General features: G+C 35.5%; 1 protein-coding gene across 1 annotated transcript in view; it reads right to left on the bottom strand.

The window, feature by feature from the left end:
* Positions 1-15,869, bottom strand: part of TRDN (triadin) — a gene marked incomplete at its 5' end in the record, with an annotated part of 426,296 nt that overhangs the window by 378,162 nt on the left and 32,265 nt on the right.

Raw genomic sequence — 15,869 nt, 5'->3', positions numbered from 1 at the left:
TCTTCCAGAGCATTGCGTTTACAGTCAAGTTCTCTTTTAACACTTTTACACCTACTTAGGTTCATATGCCAGTTCTGAAGGGAAGCAAAAATATCTTCAGAGAGACAATTGAAATAAGTGAAAAAATAGTAAAAGTGGATAAAATTCCTTTTGAATATTCTGGCTGAGCTACATAATTGACCATTGCACTGAGGTTATATACTTTCTGGGGAAGTTCATAGAAGATCTAAGAGATTTATGTTGGGAAATCTTAATATAGCCAGTAAATTTCTTTTTTTTTAATTTCTGACTTTAAGAATTTGTACATTCATGAGAGGGAATTTTAAAGTAATCACAGATAGGCAGACATAAATATCATTTTTAATCTCACCACCACCCAGAAAAACTATTGTTAATGCATTATTCTGTTTATATCATATTTTCTGTAGTATTTTTGGTCTACATTCCTATAAAACCCCTCATAATGGCATACTCCTTGTAGTGGCAATTATATATATATGTGAAACATACATAGGCAAACAAAATAATGCCATTATAAATATATATACATTTTTATTTATTTTTGATATGTCATAATCACAGGCTTTTATTATTTTTAATGAGAACATATTTACACTTAGAGATTTTCAAGAAACCAAGAAAAATTCCATGACTCCCTGAATATCTTCTCCAATCAATTACTTTATCTGGCAACAGAGAACAAAAGGAGCACATACTGGAGTTTCTTCAAGTAAGTACAGGCTGTTTTGCTCCGTTAGCAAAATTGTAGAGATGATCTATAGCAAATAAAGCTATTTTATTGTAATGTAATGCTTTAAAGTGGAGAACTAAAGTTAAACTTCCTTGTAGATGTGTAGACAGAATACTTCTAGAATAAATCTAGTTCATAAGACAATTTTTAGGTATTGGTAAAGAATTGAAAACACCATATGCAAAAATAAGTACTCTAGGCAATCAAAGCTTGCTGTTTTCCTTTCTTTACCTGTAAAATAGTGCTATCTTGCTCTTCAAAACTAGGGTAAATAACATAAAATTCTTTGACTACTCTGAGAAAAGAAAGTCAAACGCACTCACAAATAGTTACTAGAAGGTAATAACAGCATAGCATAACTAATGCAATCTCACTAGGCTAATCCTCTGCCTTGTGGCGCCGGCACACAGGGTTCTAGCCCTGGTCGGGGCACCGGATTCTGTCCCGGTTGCCCCTCTTCCAGGCCAGCTCTCTGCTGTGGCCAGGGAGTGTAGTGGAGGATGACCCAAGTGCTTGGGCCCTGCACCCCATGGGAGACCAGGATAAGTACCTGGCTCCTGCCATCGGATCAGCGCAGTGTGCCGGCTGCAGCACGCTGGCCGCGGCGGACACTGGAGTGTGAACCAATGGCAAAAGGAAGACCTTTCTCTCTTTCTCTCTCTCTCACTGTCCACTCTGCCTGTCAAAAATAAAAAATAAACTAAATAAATAAAATAAAATAAAAAATAGATTTAGATTACAATGGCAAATCTAGGCCCATATTTTCAAAATATTAAAAAAGTTGATGATAGATATCAATGATAAAATGTTTTAATTAGGTTTAAAAATGACTTCAGAACAAATCTTTTCAGAAAAAAACTACAGAAATTCATATCAAAAGTTCATGAACTCAATTTACTCAAAATAGTAATAAGATAGAAAAAATAATTTAAAAAGTTTTCACATTCTGTACCTAAGGTGGTGCTTGAAGAAGGAAAATTAGGAAGAACTCATATCATATCCTTTCATTGATTTTTGTGCCAATTCCCATCACTGCTAATGGTAGTTCTGAAGATGGATGAATGACAGGAGTGCTCTGAAATGCGATTTAAAACCTAAGTGGGGCTACAAGTGAATCAAGCCTTTGGAATAATGATTTGCTGGTCAGTAAATGAAGTGTAAGTGTTTAGGAGTGGCCCACCTGTAAATTGGTATGCTGCTAATCCCCAGTTTTGTAACCTCTGAAAAAGCTTCCTATTACCGCTAAGTAGCGGACACCTGAAGAACTGCTTTTGCACTTCAGATTCACTCTGCTGGGCTCTGCATTAAAGAGCATTTCCAAAGGCCGCAGCACACATATCTGCTTGGTATCTTGAAAGTGAAGGAGTGAGTTTATTATTTGATACAAATTCATTGAATCCTGGTCACATTTTGAAAAGGCATAAAATTTTTAAAGAATATGAATTTTATATTTATATTTTTTGTTTTGATCAAAAAAGGAGAAACTGTATAAAATCAGGATGTGATATAACTCAAAAAGTGTGAGTTTTGTGGGTTTTTTAATAACTGACATGCTAAAATATCAAATTTAGATTCACTTTAAAATTCTGCTAGGACACTTATGGTATAATATTAAAATAGATCAAAACAATGAAATACTGATTTTTTCCATTTTTTTACTTTGTATCCCCAAAATTTCCACTTAAAATCGAGATTCAAAGGTAGTGAAATAGGATACAACAATTAAACCATAAGCAATTTGAAAGTAATCTGAAGGTTATCCTGTTTAAAGAAAATTATATGTTGTCTTTGTTATGAAACACACCAGGTTGTACCTTTCATTTTCCATTCAAATTTCATGCAGAAGCCACAGAGTCAAGAGGAATAAAACTAAGGGGAAAAATAAATTGTTTTCTCTGACAGCTGGTCAAAATAAATGCAAAGAACAGAATGTGTAATCTGAGATTTTTTAATGTTTGAGAATCACTTTACATATGACAAGAGCCACTTACTGAGACTGTAGGAAAAATAAGAAGTAAATATTCCAGAGAAATTTGACCTGGGCTATGCTTTCTGAAAGCTGACATCTCAGAATTTGAGTAGAGAATCTGGTATAGTGACAGTACTTTCCTTGCCTACTTCTGAATTCTATTCCTTTTGATTTCATACAAATTATTTTGATTGTAGACATAATCAAGTTCAAAAGAAGTAGAGATTTGACTGAGTACCCATGTGACTATGCCCTGTAAAGTAAAATGAAGGGTTCCTTCTGAAACTGTTCCAAAGACTGGCCTTGCAGTGAGCTTTTATAGAGAATAAACCATTAGTCTTCTGATAGAAGTCACTTAACCCCATCACACCTTATTGATCAGATGAAGAAAGAGCATTTGCCTACTATTATTCCTATAGGATACTGGCAATACAATCTCTTCCAGGATGCTCAACGATGACACCTATATTTTAGAATGCTATAAATAAAATTTTGCATCCTCACTATGAGAAAGCTTAATTATGAATCCTGAATTCAAGTATGTGATGTAGTTTGTGTCATACTCTTACACTGTAACTCCTTTCAAGAATTAGAGAGCAGGGCTGGGCATTGTGTTATGCAGGTCATTCCACTCCTTGCCATACCAGTTTCTCATTTTGGGGTGCCCTTACAAGTCTCAGCTACCCTGCTTCTGATCTATCTTCCTTTCGAATGCACCTGGGAAGCAGAAGATGGTAACCAGAGTATTTGTGTCTCTGCAACCTGAGGGAGACCAAGATGGAGTTTCTGTCTCTTGACTTCAGCCTGACCCAGGTTTGGCTTTTGCAGACATTTGTAAAGTCATGCAGCAGATTAAAGATATCTCTCTCTTTCTTTGTCACTTTGCCTTTCAAATTAATAAAATAGGGGCCATCTCTGTGGCACAGTTGTTAAGCCCTATCTGCAACACTGGCATCCCATATAAGCAATGGCTCCATTCTTGGCTGTTCCACTTCAGATCCAGCATCAGATGATGGCAGAAATACTTGGACCCCTGCCATCCTTAGTGGAGACCTGGATGGAGTTCCAGGTTCCTAGTTGCAGCCTGGCTCAGCCCTGAGAGTTGTGGATGTTTGGGGAGTGACCCAACAGATGAAAGATCTCTTCTCTCTGTCTCTGTTGCTGTGATTTTCTAACAAATAAATATTTAATAAATAAATAAAATAAGACTTTAAAAACAAGAATTAGAGGGAAAGGAAAGTATATAGTAATAGTATATGTCACTCTCAATTAACATTAACAGCAAAATTTGCTATCACGTTTAAGAAGCACCCCTACTGTATTATTTCTGTGTATGTTCTAAAACCATACATGTAAACAAGAAACTTGTAACATTGCATTGAAAAGACTAGATCTTTTCTGGAGGCAGGCTGGAAATGCCTACGATTATTTCCCAGGCATAGGAATGGATCTTTATTCCAAGTCTTACCATTTGGAACATTTCCTTTTTCACATGACTGTGAAGGGGTGAGACAATTAGAATCATATAGACTCATCCACATTTGTGTGTGTGTGTGTGTATGTGTGTGTATGTGTGAGATGAGGTTGTTTAGACGTGAGTTGGGTCTGCAGGGACCCAATAGTCCATCACTTGAAGAATCAGTTGAAAGATGGAGACAGCAAGGGTACCTACACCATTGTTTTGGTACTCATAGTACCAGCTGTGCTTAGACTCTAACATGTCTCTGGGCTTTCCACTTACATGAAGATACAGACCAGTTTTATTTCATCATGTTTTTGTTACACCTGCGATAAGTTCTTACTGATGCTCTTGCCCTGCCAAGGATATAGTCATTGTTCTTCATTTGAGCAGTGCAATTGGTCAACACAATCTGAATGCCCGGTATCTTCTGTTTAAACTATTTTTATTTTTGAAAGAAAATCCTGGATATTGTTCTTGTTTTTTGAGTAGCTAGGCTGTCATGGTTTTAAGAGAAATGAAGTCCTTCAGAGTTAGCAAATCAATTTACATTATGGAGCTTTTTCTAGGAAGAGCTCACCTGTTCTGTGTGGATTCGAAGCAGGATTTCCCCTGTGCCTGGCGTAGACCCTCACTGCTATGGTCTCAATGTCTACATCCCGCGGGGATACATAGCAATAGCCTCACTCCCAAAAGTGATGGTATGAGGAGGTATAGCCTTTGCTGGTTGATTAAGTCATGAAGATGGAGCCTTCAGCAATGGGATTAATGCTCTAATAAAAGAGACTTGAGGAAGACACCTTGTCCTTTCTGCCAGGTGAGATTAGACTGCAAAGACTGTCTATGGGGAAGTGAGCCCTTATTTAAGAGAATTTGTTCTGATCTTGAACTTCCTAGTTTCTGGAACTGTGATAAATACATTTATGTTGTTTATAAGCCACCTTGTTTTTGGTTTTTTATTACAGAAGCCCAAATGTTAGAAGGTACTTGTTGGGGCCAGCATGTAGCACAGTGGGGTAAAGCCCCAGCTTACAGTGCCGGCATCCCATGTGGGATGCTGCTCCTCTTCCAATCCAGCTCTCTACTATGGCCTGGGAAAGCAGTAGAAGATGACCCAAGTCCTTGGGTCCCTGTACCCACATGGCAGACACAGAAGAACTTCTTGGCTTCTGGCTTCAGATAAGCTCAGCTCCGGCCATTGTGGTCAATTGGGGAGTGAACCAGAGGAATAGAAGGCTTCTTTCTCTCTGTGGTTCTATCTTTCTCTGTAACTCTGTCTTTCAAATAATTAAAAAAATAATTCTTAAAAAAAGAAGGTACTTGTGATCTGCCAGCCCACTTTTCAGTAGCCCTGACCACAAAGTGACAGATATCTCATCTTGTTTTGGCTTCTGTGATCCCATGTCCCTCTACCTTTTGCATTTAACATTTTCAATGAGGCAGTTACTCATCATTCAGCATACTAATTTTCTCTACAAATAGTAAGCTGAATGTAAATGCAAAAAGTAATGATGAGTACATAGCTAGAGCTTATTTTTGAAGCAAAGATATCAACTCCTTAATAGTATTTCCTTGATCATTGATTAATACAATGATATGGGGAAATCATTCTTTCTTCTTTTACGTGGCTCTAGATTAGCAGAAATTCGTTTATCCTTTCATAGGGCATATAGGCAGTACATTTTACATAGTAAGATCCTAGTAAATTCTTATTAAATATGAAAAATCATTAGTGTTGATATACAGAATAAGCTAAAAAAATTACCATGGTAAATAGTCTCCATATTTCTGCATAGAGGGGCTGGTGTTGTGGCATAACAGGTAAAGCCACTGCTTGCAATGCAGGTATCCCATATGGTTGCTAGTTCATGTTCCAGCTGTTTCACTTATGACACTGCTCCCTGCTATTGGCCTAGGAAAAGCAGTGAAGGATGGCCCAAGTGCTTTAGACCCCGTCACCCATGTGGGAGACCTGGATGAAACTCCTGGCTCCTGGCTTTGACCTGGCCAGCTCTGGCTGTTGGGGCTATCCAGGGAAGTGAACCAGTGGATGGAAGATCTCTCTCTCTCCCTATCTCTCTCTCTCTCTCTCAGTGTCTCCCACTCTCTCTGTCACTCTTTCAAAGTAAATTAATAAATCTTTAAAAAAAATTTCTGCATAGAAAAGGTTGTGAAGTGCATAATGACTTTTTTTTTTTTTAAGATTTATTTATTTACTTGAAAGACATAGTTACACAGAAAGAGAAGAAAGGTAGAGAGAGAGATCTTCCATCTACTCCTCAATTGGCCACAACAGCTGGAGCTGAGCCAATCTGAAGCCAGGAGCCAGGAGCTTCTTCTGGGTCTCCCAGGTAGGTGCAAGGGCCCAAGGACTTGGGCCATCTTCTACTGCCTTCCAAGGCTATAGCAGAGAGCTGGATCAGCAGTGGAGCAGCCGGGACTCGAACCGGCGCCCATATGGAATGCTGGCACTGCAGGCAGCGGTTTTACCTTACATGACTTCTAATCAGAGAAATAAATGAAGAAAATATATTTTTAGGAAATTAAAGGATGTTACAATGGGTGGTATGTTACTGGTAGTATCAGCACAAGTCCATCTCATAATTGGAAAGTTCGGCTGTTGAAAATAAATAATTAAGACTACAACAGAGGAGGCAACTTGAATGAAATAGAAAATGTATGCTCTGTCTTTGAATCAAAGTATGTATTCACTATATTTCAATCTTTAAGCAGAGATACCCCTTTCTAATGAGGCAATTGGTTTAATATATCTGATATTATTTATTAAAACTCTTAAATCCCCAAAAGGACAATCAGACTGGGCAGAATAAACATACATAGAAGAGTTAAAAACACTGATGATCAATTCACAAATGTGTAAAAATTCACTGTCTTAGTCTGCTTGGCTGCCAAAGTAAAACACCACAGACTGGGAGGGTGCTAAGCAACAGAAATATTTTCTCAGAATTTTGGAGAGTGGACTCTGAGATCAGAGTGCCAGTATGATGAGGTTCTGGTGAGATCTCTCTTCCTGGTTGGTAGAGGGCTACTCTTTCTGTATTCTTTTATGGTAGAGAGACAAAAACTCCTTGGTTATCACTCATATGGGCACTAATTTCACCCTGTGTACCCCAACCTCATGAATACATCTATACCTACTTAGATTCCCAAAAACCCTCTTTGTACATACCTTCACATTTGCACGTTGGAATTTAAACAAGTTAGTCCATAACAAGTTAGTACATACAAGTTAGTCCATAACATCATTTTTCTCTTTGCATTTTTTGTAAAATTTGCTTTAAAGACTATTATTATATTTTAAGATTAAAAGCATAACTATTTTAATAGAGCTTTATGTTTCATGTTAAAATAACAGAAAACATGACAAAGATACCTCTGTCACTATGGTATGCCCAAATGGACAAAATCAAAATATCAGAGAACACTATTTAGAGTTAGATATCTTAGGAATAGAAATTAATCAATAAGACCCATGAGATGACCCTTCTTTGACAACAATTTTGAAGGGTTCAGTTAAGTTCATTTTAGAAAATTATCCATCCTTGTGTTGTGTAGGCAATGTCTGTAAGGCTTAGTTAAGTTTCTACACCTACGCTCACATTGTTTCTCTTTGAGAACAAGATGTCTTCCAGTCAATAATACACACAACCCATTCAGGCTAACCAGCCAGTGCCAGCTTATGCAATGTGGCTCCTGAGCCACCTTCTGAAGACCACAAATTAAATTATAATCAAATTCCTTTCTAAATGACACTATCTCTAATGACAGTTGACAATCACCATGACAAACAGTGAAAGAGACCTTAAAAAGACAAAAAGAAAGTCACTTCCTGATTATGACAAGTATACCACCTCTTTCCCAGAAAAGCCTTTATGTTCCTCCCACTTACAAGCATATTCCCTCTGCTCATTTCCATATCTATGAACCCCAACAGTTTGAGAAGTTGTTTTACAAGCTGGGTTGCTGCGCATCCATTCTTTGGCCATGGAATAAAACTTGCATTGTCGATGATCAGCTATGGTTTTATGATTTTCAGGACATAGAGGGAGAAAGGACCTGATTTGGGGGTCACTCCCCACATTAAGGGGAACCCAAAAGTGAGACACACACCTCACAAATTCAGGAAGTCCCATGCAAGTCCATAAGCTTCAGGAGCTTGTGTGTCTTAGTTAGAAGTTTGCGGTTTGGAATTTAAAAGAAAATCTTCCAAATTCTATGGATTCAGTTTTAAGGAAATAGTAGTAAGCTCTGGTTCTCAGCAAATATCATTTGAATAGCATATTGCATCCATGAATATATTCAGTTCTTTTGAAGAAACATTTTTCTTATATTTTGTGTTGGGTTGACACATAACCCCCCACCGGTGAGGGAGGGGGACCAAATTTATACAAATGAAACATTTTACCTTGCCTCAGCAGTCATCCTACTAAACTGTCCCATTGAATTGTAAATGCACTAAAATAGAAAAGCCTTGAGTAATGGCATGCTATTTCAATTTGAAAAAACAAAACACAAGTATAAACTAAACTGAATGCTTCAAAATTATTACTTTTTCATGATTTGTTGACTCCAGTGTGTATTTTTTTTAACTTTCTCTTTCCCCAAGACATTTTCATGGAAATCAACTGCTCCTTAAGAATTAATCATCTTATGCTGCTTTTAGTGCACATGGAATCATAACCCTACCATTGAAGTGTCACAATAATTTCTAGTTCACTTCCAAGAAGAGAGTACAACAGCCACAACACATTCATACTATTTTCATGAAACAATGTATTCAGTAGTAATAATAAGAACTTCATGTAAAGTCTCTGCTTTACTATATTCATATAAAATAGTGAATTCCTCTCATTGCCATCAGCTGCTTTCAGGAAACTTAAGGAAATTCAAGAACTAAGACCCAAATACATTTAAATTTTTGCTTCTTTGAGTGAGTCTTCAGGGAAATGACATAAAATAACCAGATTTCCTTTTTGATAAATTTAAATATGAACAAAAGTAGACCTATGTTTTCTATTTATAAGGAAATGTCCATTCATTTGTTGGGAAAGTATGGATAAATAATTTAATATTTTCTAATTGTACATGGATATTTAAGAATATTTTAGAGTATATAACAATTAAACAGGTATATGAATACCTTTATTAAGTAGTTAGAGCTTCTAAAATAAAAATTATAATAAATTATACTTATTTTCATGTGTCTTTCATTATCAGCAATACAAATTTGATTGTTTGTAATATGATGTTTTCAATACTTAGAATTAATTTTGTAATTGCACTGAAAATAGATTCATAGACTTCACTGAATCTTTAATGGGGTAAAATATTTAAGAATTATTTGAAAAAATATACAATCAGAACTGGACATCATCCATTGTGACAGGAAATTGTCATTTTTGTTGTTTAATTTACAGAACACAAATCTTTAAACTATTAGAAAGACAGAACAAATCAGAATAGTCTAGCCCAACACTTTATCTCTCTAGCTTAATTCCACATATCTCATGAAGAAAATACAGATTAAGGAAACACAGCCTAAATTTTAGAGATGTCCTATGTGTGTATGTTTATAATCATTTCCTCTACCTGAGAAAAACAGCAGTTGCCTATACCTTTCAAAAGACTTCTAAATAAGCTTGAAGTTGCTATAGGTATTTCTGAAAAGATCATCAAGGTATTCTCACCTGTATTTCAAAATATAGTTAGTAAACACAAATAATACTTTACACAGAACCTTCCTCCCAAGGAATTCACAATGTTTTAGAAAGAGGAAGATAAAACTGCACACATGGAGAGTCAGTTGGGGATAAGCATTCTATTCCTCTTTGATAGAAGGGAACTGAAATAGCAGAGTTGAATGGAATCAGTATTCTAAAATTGATGCATTATCAGTTTTCAAAGAAATTGTGTATTGCTTAGTATCCAATACTTTCATCTCTTCTTGGTCCAAATAGACCTAATGTTAGTCTTGATTTTTATGTGAGGAAGAACTGTTACTTGGTAACAACTTAAAAAAAAAGGGGGAGGGGGTTCTTTTTTCCTCTGGGCAATTACAGTTCTGATTCAAAATAATTCCTAAAAGCAAAAATATAAACACAATGATAAATGATTGAAATCTGGCCCCTTTACACCACTTAACATTCCAATTTTTCCTACATGGAGAGCAGTCATATTATTGAGTATTCTAGAAGTAAAATTATATCCTTACTATGTCAAGGAGTAAGAAGAAATGAAAAAAACAGGCCTTTGTCTTCTACGAACCTAACTGATGTTCACAGACAGATGGACTCAACTTGTCATTATTACAAGAGACTCAGAGAGAGTGCCACTTTCCTCAGACTCAGCCCAGAGTTGACACCAAGCACTGGGACTGTCAGTTTTATATGGAATAATACAATTCTCCATTTCATTTCAAATAGCTTATTCGAATGGTAGTTTACTAATGGAAAAATGACAAACCCTTTTTCTGACATTTAATCCACTCAGAGTAGTTATTTCTATGGAGTGAGCATTTTGATAAACTTTATCTGACTAAGTTTATTCAAGCATTACAACTGCATTAGTATCACCAAGGCACAGCTGATCGAGTAAAATAAGCTTTATAAAATCATGATTGCCTTATAGCATGTGTTTTTAGAAGGTACTAGCAGCCTTCCCTTAGGTAACATAGCTCTAGGGTTACACTCTGAAAAATGTTTGCCATCCAACGTTTGTGTGAATCATAGAAAGGAAGAGAAGTGGGAAGCAGTATAGGAATCATCTTTCTTGCATAACAATCACTTTTGTTTTAATTTTGTAACAAAAGAGAAACACATTAAATATTCATATTTGACTAACAAACATGTTGGTTCAAAGATAGTGTCAGTTCTTTTCCACGTTTTACTTCTGGTTAAATGTGCCTCCTTTAAAGGACTTCACAGAAAGTAAAATGAGCCAGATCATAACAAGTTTTGCTAAGGCAGTGTTCATGAGGAAATCATATGATTAATAACATAGTCCCGAGACTGATCATAATTGTATTGTTTTAGGCTTATATAGCATCCTCACTCTAGGGAAATTAAAAATCACCACACAAAATAGACTTTTTGGGTATATATATGACTTCCTGGAATCTGTTATTTCAGAAGATACAGTGATATAAAAAGAGCACTTAGGTAATAAAGGAAGGACATTATAGAATTCACCCAAGCTCACCCATGACTCAAAGTTGATAAGTCATTTGACAAAAAGTTAAATAATATATTTCTTTGTCAAGGCTGCCAGTGACAGAGTTTTTCTTTGCTTAGCCAAACTTTAGTCAAGAGCGTGAATACTATTAGACCTATCTGTTCCATTCCTTTGAAAATCCAGTTTTGACAAAAGAACCCATACTAAGTCAGTTTAGCAGAAACTCGCATCCTTAATATCTGATTATTCTCAGTATCGAGTGAAGTTTCCTACCCTTCATAGTCCAGCAGGTGATCTCTAATCCCTCTGGCCTGTCTTAAGCAATAAATCTAATTCAGTTAGTTAACCAGAATTTCCCTTATCTTTGATGTTTCCTCTTAATAAATTCATGCACTAACCCAAACTGCTTCTTGGTTGTAAATTGCCACTTGTCCATGTTGTATTTGGAATTAAGCCCAAAATCTCTCTCCCATGGCAAGACCCATTGCAAGTTGTCTGTATATATGGCAACTGCCCAAGCTAAAGTCTTTGGCTTTTATTGAACATTTTTTCTTAAACAATATTAAAAATATAAAAATATAAAAAATATAAAAATTTCTCAAACAATATTAAAAACATATACTATTAAAATATAAAAGTCTATATAATATAAAAACATTAAAAAATATAAAAGTCACCATTAGCAGGGTGACTTACCCAACAGAAATTATTGCCTCACAGTTTCACAGCCAGAAATTTGAAATGGAGATGTTGATAACATTGGTTCTTTCTGAGGACTATGAGGGAGGAGATCTGTTCTAGGCCTATCTCCTTTGATTTATAGATGATTGTTTCTGTGTTCAAAGGCATTCTTCCTGCAGGCTTCTCCCTTTCAAAAAATCCTCTTTTTTAAACTTAATGGTGATATCGGATTAGGTCATCCCTAAATGGCTTCTTAGAAGTAATTACTCCTAAGAAGATCCTATCTCCAAATAATGTCACAGTCTGAATTCTTGGGCTTCAGTGATGAATTTCAAGGATATACAATTGAACCCCATAAAGAATATCATCTGGTCTCTTCACTATACCATAAAATCATCTTTTAAAAGATTAAGTTAAATTTATTCCAAGGCATTACTATGAATGATTTATGTTAAAATGAACCTCTGACTCCATTAAATTGTAGAAGAAATTTGTGACATTCTTCTTGAATTCCAAAGGTAACTAAAAATGGTGAAACCATTCAAAGGAAGACTCCTAGTAGTAAGTAGATTGGTTAGATAAAACAGCATGTGTGGATGTATAAATATGTATATTTTAAAATATGTAAGTACGTGCATGGATATACATACACAACAGAATATATGAGTGATACATACAACACCAACATATTTTAATGAAAATATAAGGTGCAAAATTCATAGAAACCACACCTGGATCAGATATTTACCACAGGCACTTCCTTATTCATTCTTTCAGTAAACTGAACTATTAGATCCTTTAACCAGATACTTAACATTCAAATAATCATATTTTTTATATTTTATGAATTTTTACATATAGACCAATTTTTATTTATGCTAAATCGATTAATATTTGTGATTATTATACTTTCACTCAAAGTTTTATAATAGGTTGCAAGCATTTGTGACTTAATTATGTCACTTAATAACCCTTACTAAAATAGCTACAAATAAATTATCTGGGGGCTGGCATTGTTGTATAGCAGGTAAAACCACCACCTACAATGCCAGCATTCCATACGGGCATCTGTTCATGTACCAGCTACTCCATTACTGATCTAGTTCCCTGCTAATGGACTAGGAAAAGCAGCAGAAGATGGTTCAAGTGCTTGGGCCCCTGCCACAGACTATGGAGTTCCTGGCTCTCAGCTTAGGCCTGGTTGAGCCACCTGGGTAGTGAACCAGCAGATGTAAGATCTCTCTTTCTCCTTTTCTCCTCTCTCTCTCTCTCTCTCTCTCTCTCTCTCTCTCTCTCTTTCTGTCTCCCCCTCTGTTTTGGTAATTCTGAGTTTAAAATAAAATAAATATATCTTAAAAAAAAAACAAATAAAACATTTGTCAAAAGGTACTCACTACCTTCAACTCATTCCAGAAATAGAAAAATCCTAATGATTAAAAATTGTTTGAAGTATGAATAATATGACATAGTGCAAAATCTTGGTTGTAATATCTGTTAATTGATCCTGAGAAAATTTGCTCAACAAAATCTACTATCATCAGCAACTGTAACACAGAGATTATTTTCTATCAATAAATGACTGAAAAGTTACAATGTGAAGTACTAAAAATAGATATTAATATGTATTTTAATTTTATTTTGGTAGCCTATATTTAGTATTAAAAAGTGAAACTCAGTCAATGTATCAATCAATCTTGAGGTATTCTAACAACCAGTCATAACTCTAGGATATGGTTCCAGTCAACAGCTTGCCTTTGTGATGCATAAACAGTACTAAATTACACTGTCTGTAAGAACCGTAATTCCTTATTCATAAAATAATAATTCTTGAATCTTTGGAATGAAATGTACTTTTTAACACAAAGCAACATTTTTAGGTGTCCTGCAAATTCTTTCTCCTGAAATTTAAACTGATAATAGTCTATAAAACTTAAGCCTTAATTATGTAAAGCAGAACATTTTAATGAAATCATTTATTAATTTATTCCATTGTTCATTTGTACCTTTCATAGATCTTATAAATAAAAGCCTTTTGTAAGGCTCATTATTCTAGTAATGGCCCTAAGAAAAATGAAATTATTATTTTTCTTATGACACTCCCTATAGTCACATCCTCTACAGATTCTATGCCCTAAAGCAAGTTCCTTAATAACGAGTGGGACAAAAACCAATTTGCCCGACACTGGAGCCTGATCAAAGACTGAATAGCTACAAAGTGGACTTTCCATAAAGAGATTTGCATGCCTATATGAGAAATTAAAAATTACTCTTGTTTTTTTTTTTCTCACTTGCAGATGACTTCAGTTCTTTTGAAAGTAAAGAGTAATAAGTAAATCTTTATTTTTAAAAACCATTAGAAATGTGCCATGGTTCAATAGCACAAATTTGGAGATAGAATAGGTATCTGGGATGTGGATCATGGCTGATTGGAGGTGACCTGAAGCTGTCACATCATGTATCCAAAACCTAGTCAATCTCTACAGAGTAACTGCAAAGACTATCCCTCCCTTTCTACAGTGATGAAGGTCAACTGAGAGTGAAAGCACATAATATTTGCAAGGGAAACATGGTGCTCGGTAAGTGACATTAAAGAATTACAACATGCAGCAAAAATCCTGAGTGCAGGGCAAACTATTCTGTGGGTGACACAAAACCAGCCTACAGCAAAATCATCATCTCACCTTTGAGTTTACTTGAGCAAGATTGAACCCCAATGATTACAAAAACCACAAAACAGTTTGAAGAATTATACTCACCGAGTCTTAGGTAATCCCAGCTCAGCCCTTCCAGCTACATACTCAGCAGACTTCAAAGCTCTGTGATTCCTGGGACACACTGTGTTTTTCCATTCATCCATGAATGTGGGTAGTCTGAAGCCTAAGTCCCCAATGAATTGCTTTGATTGTCCATATTGCTTTGTACTCCCTCTTCTGGACTCATTTTTTTTAGGAACACAGTCATACCCATCCCATTATCTTTTGTCTATTGACTATGTTTTCCTGCTACTGTAGCAGAATTGAGTAGTAGCAACATAGTCCACATGACCCCAAAACCTAAAATACTTACTAACTTGCCATTTGCAAAATGAGTGTGCTCATGCCTGCACTTTGAAGTTGAGAGAGGAGCGACAGAAGGAATTTAAACTGTATATATTACATGATTTCAAAATTTGGAAATAACAATTTATGCTAACAAATCACAAACACTAATCAGACATAGAGCAAACATAGCACAGTAAAACTGAAACGGTACATAGAAGGGACAGTGCTGAGTTTGAATACTGGCTTTGTTCTTTACTATTAACAGTACCTTCATATTCATCTATATAACTAAGATAATTAAAACTAGCTTATGGGATGATCATAACGAATGGTTTCTGTATTTAGTCAAGTTAGGCACAATTGCTAACAAATGTTAACTCCCTCGCCTTCTATTACCAAATTTTCTCACTTTGATTTATTAATTCATAGTAGTGACAAGTTTTCTTCCATATAAATACAACTTTTAAAAATGTCTTTTTGGAGGAGAGGGAAATTATTTCAGCTCTGCCCATTCATTCTTTGTTGCTTTGTACATAGAATTCTGAAGTACTGAGATTAAACCAGTTTTTCATGTATATGATAATTGGGGTTATATAACCGAGAATGTAAACCCTGGAGGCTTAAAGGTTCATTTCTTTGAATAGACTTTATATTGCAAAGTACACAACTGACGCTCAAGTCATTCAATACGACCAATATAATAAAGCCAAGAGATGTAAACAATTCAGAATGTATTTCTCCAGCCAATTTTCAGAATTTATAATAGGGAAAATCATG

The sequence above is a fragment of the Oryctolagus cuniculus genome, chromosome 5 (genome assembly GCF_964237555.1).
Source record: "Oryctolagus cuniculus chromosome 5, mOryCun1.1, whole genome shotgun sequence".
Lineage (NCBI taxonomy): Eukaryota > Metazoa > Chordata > Mammalia > Lagomorpha > Leporidae > Oryctolagus > Oryctolagus cuniculus.
This window is presented reverse-complemented; position numbering and strand designations above follow the sequence as displayed.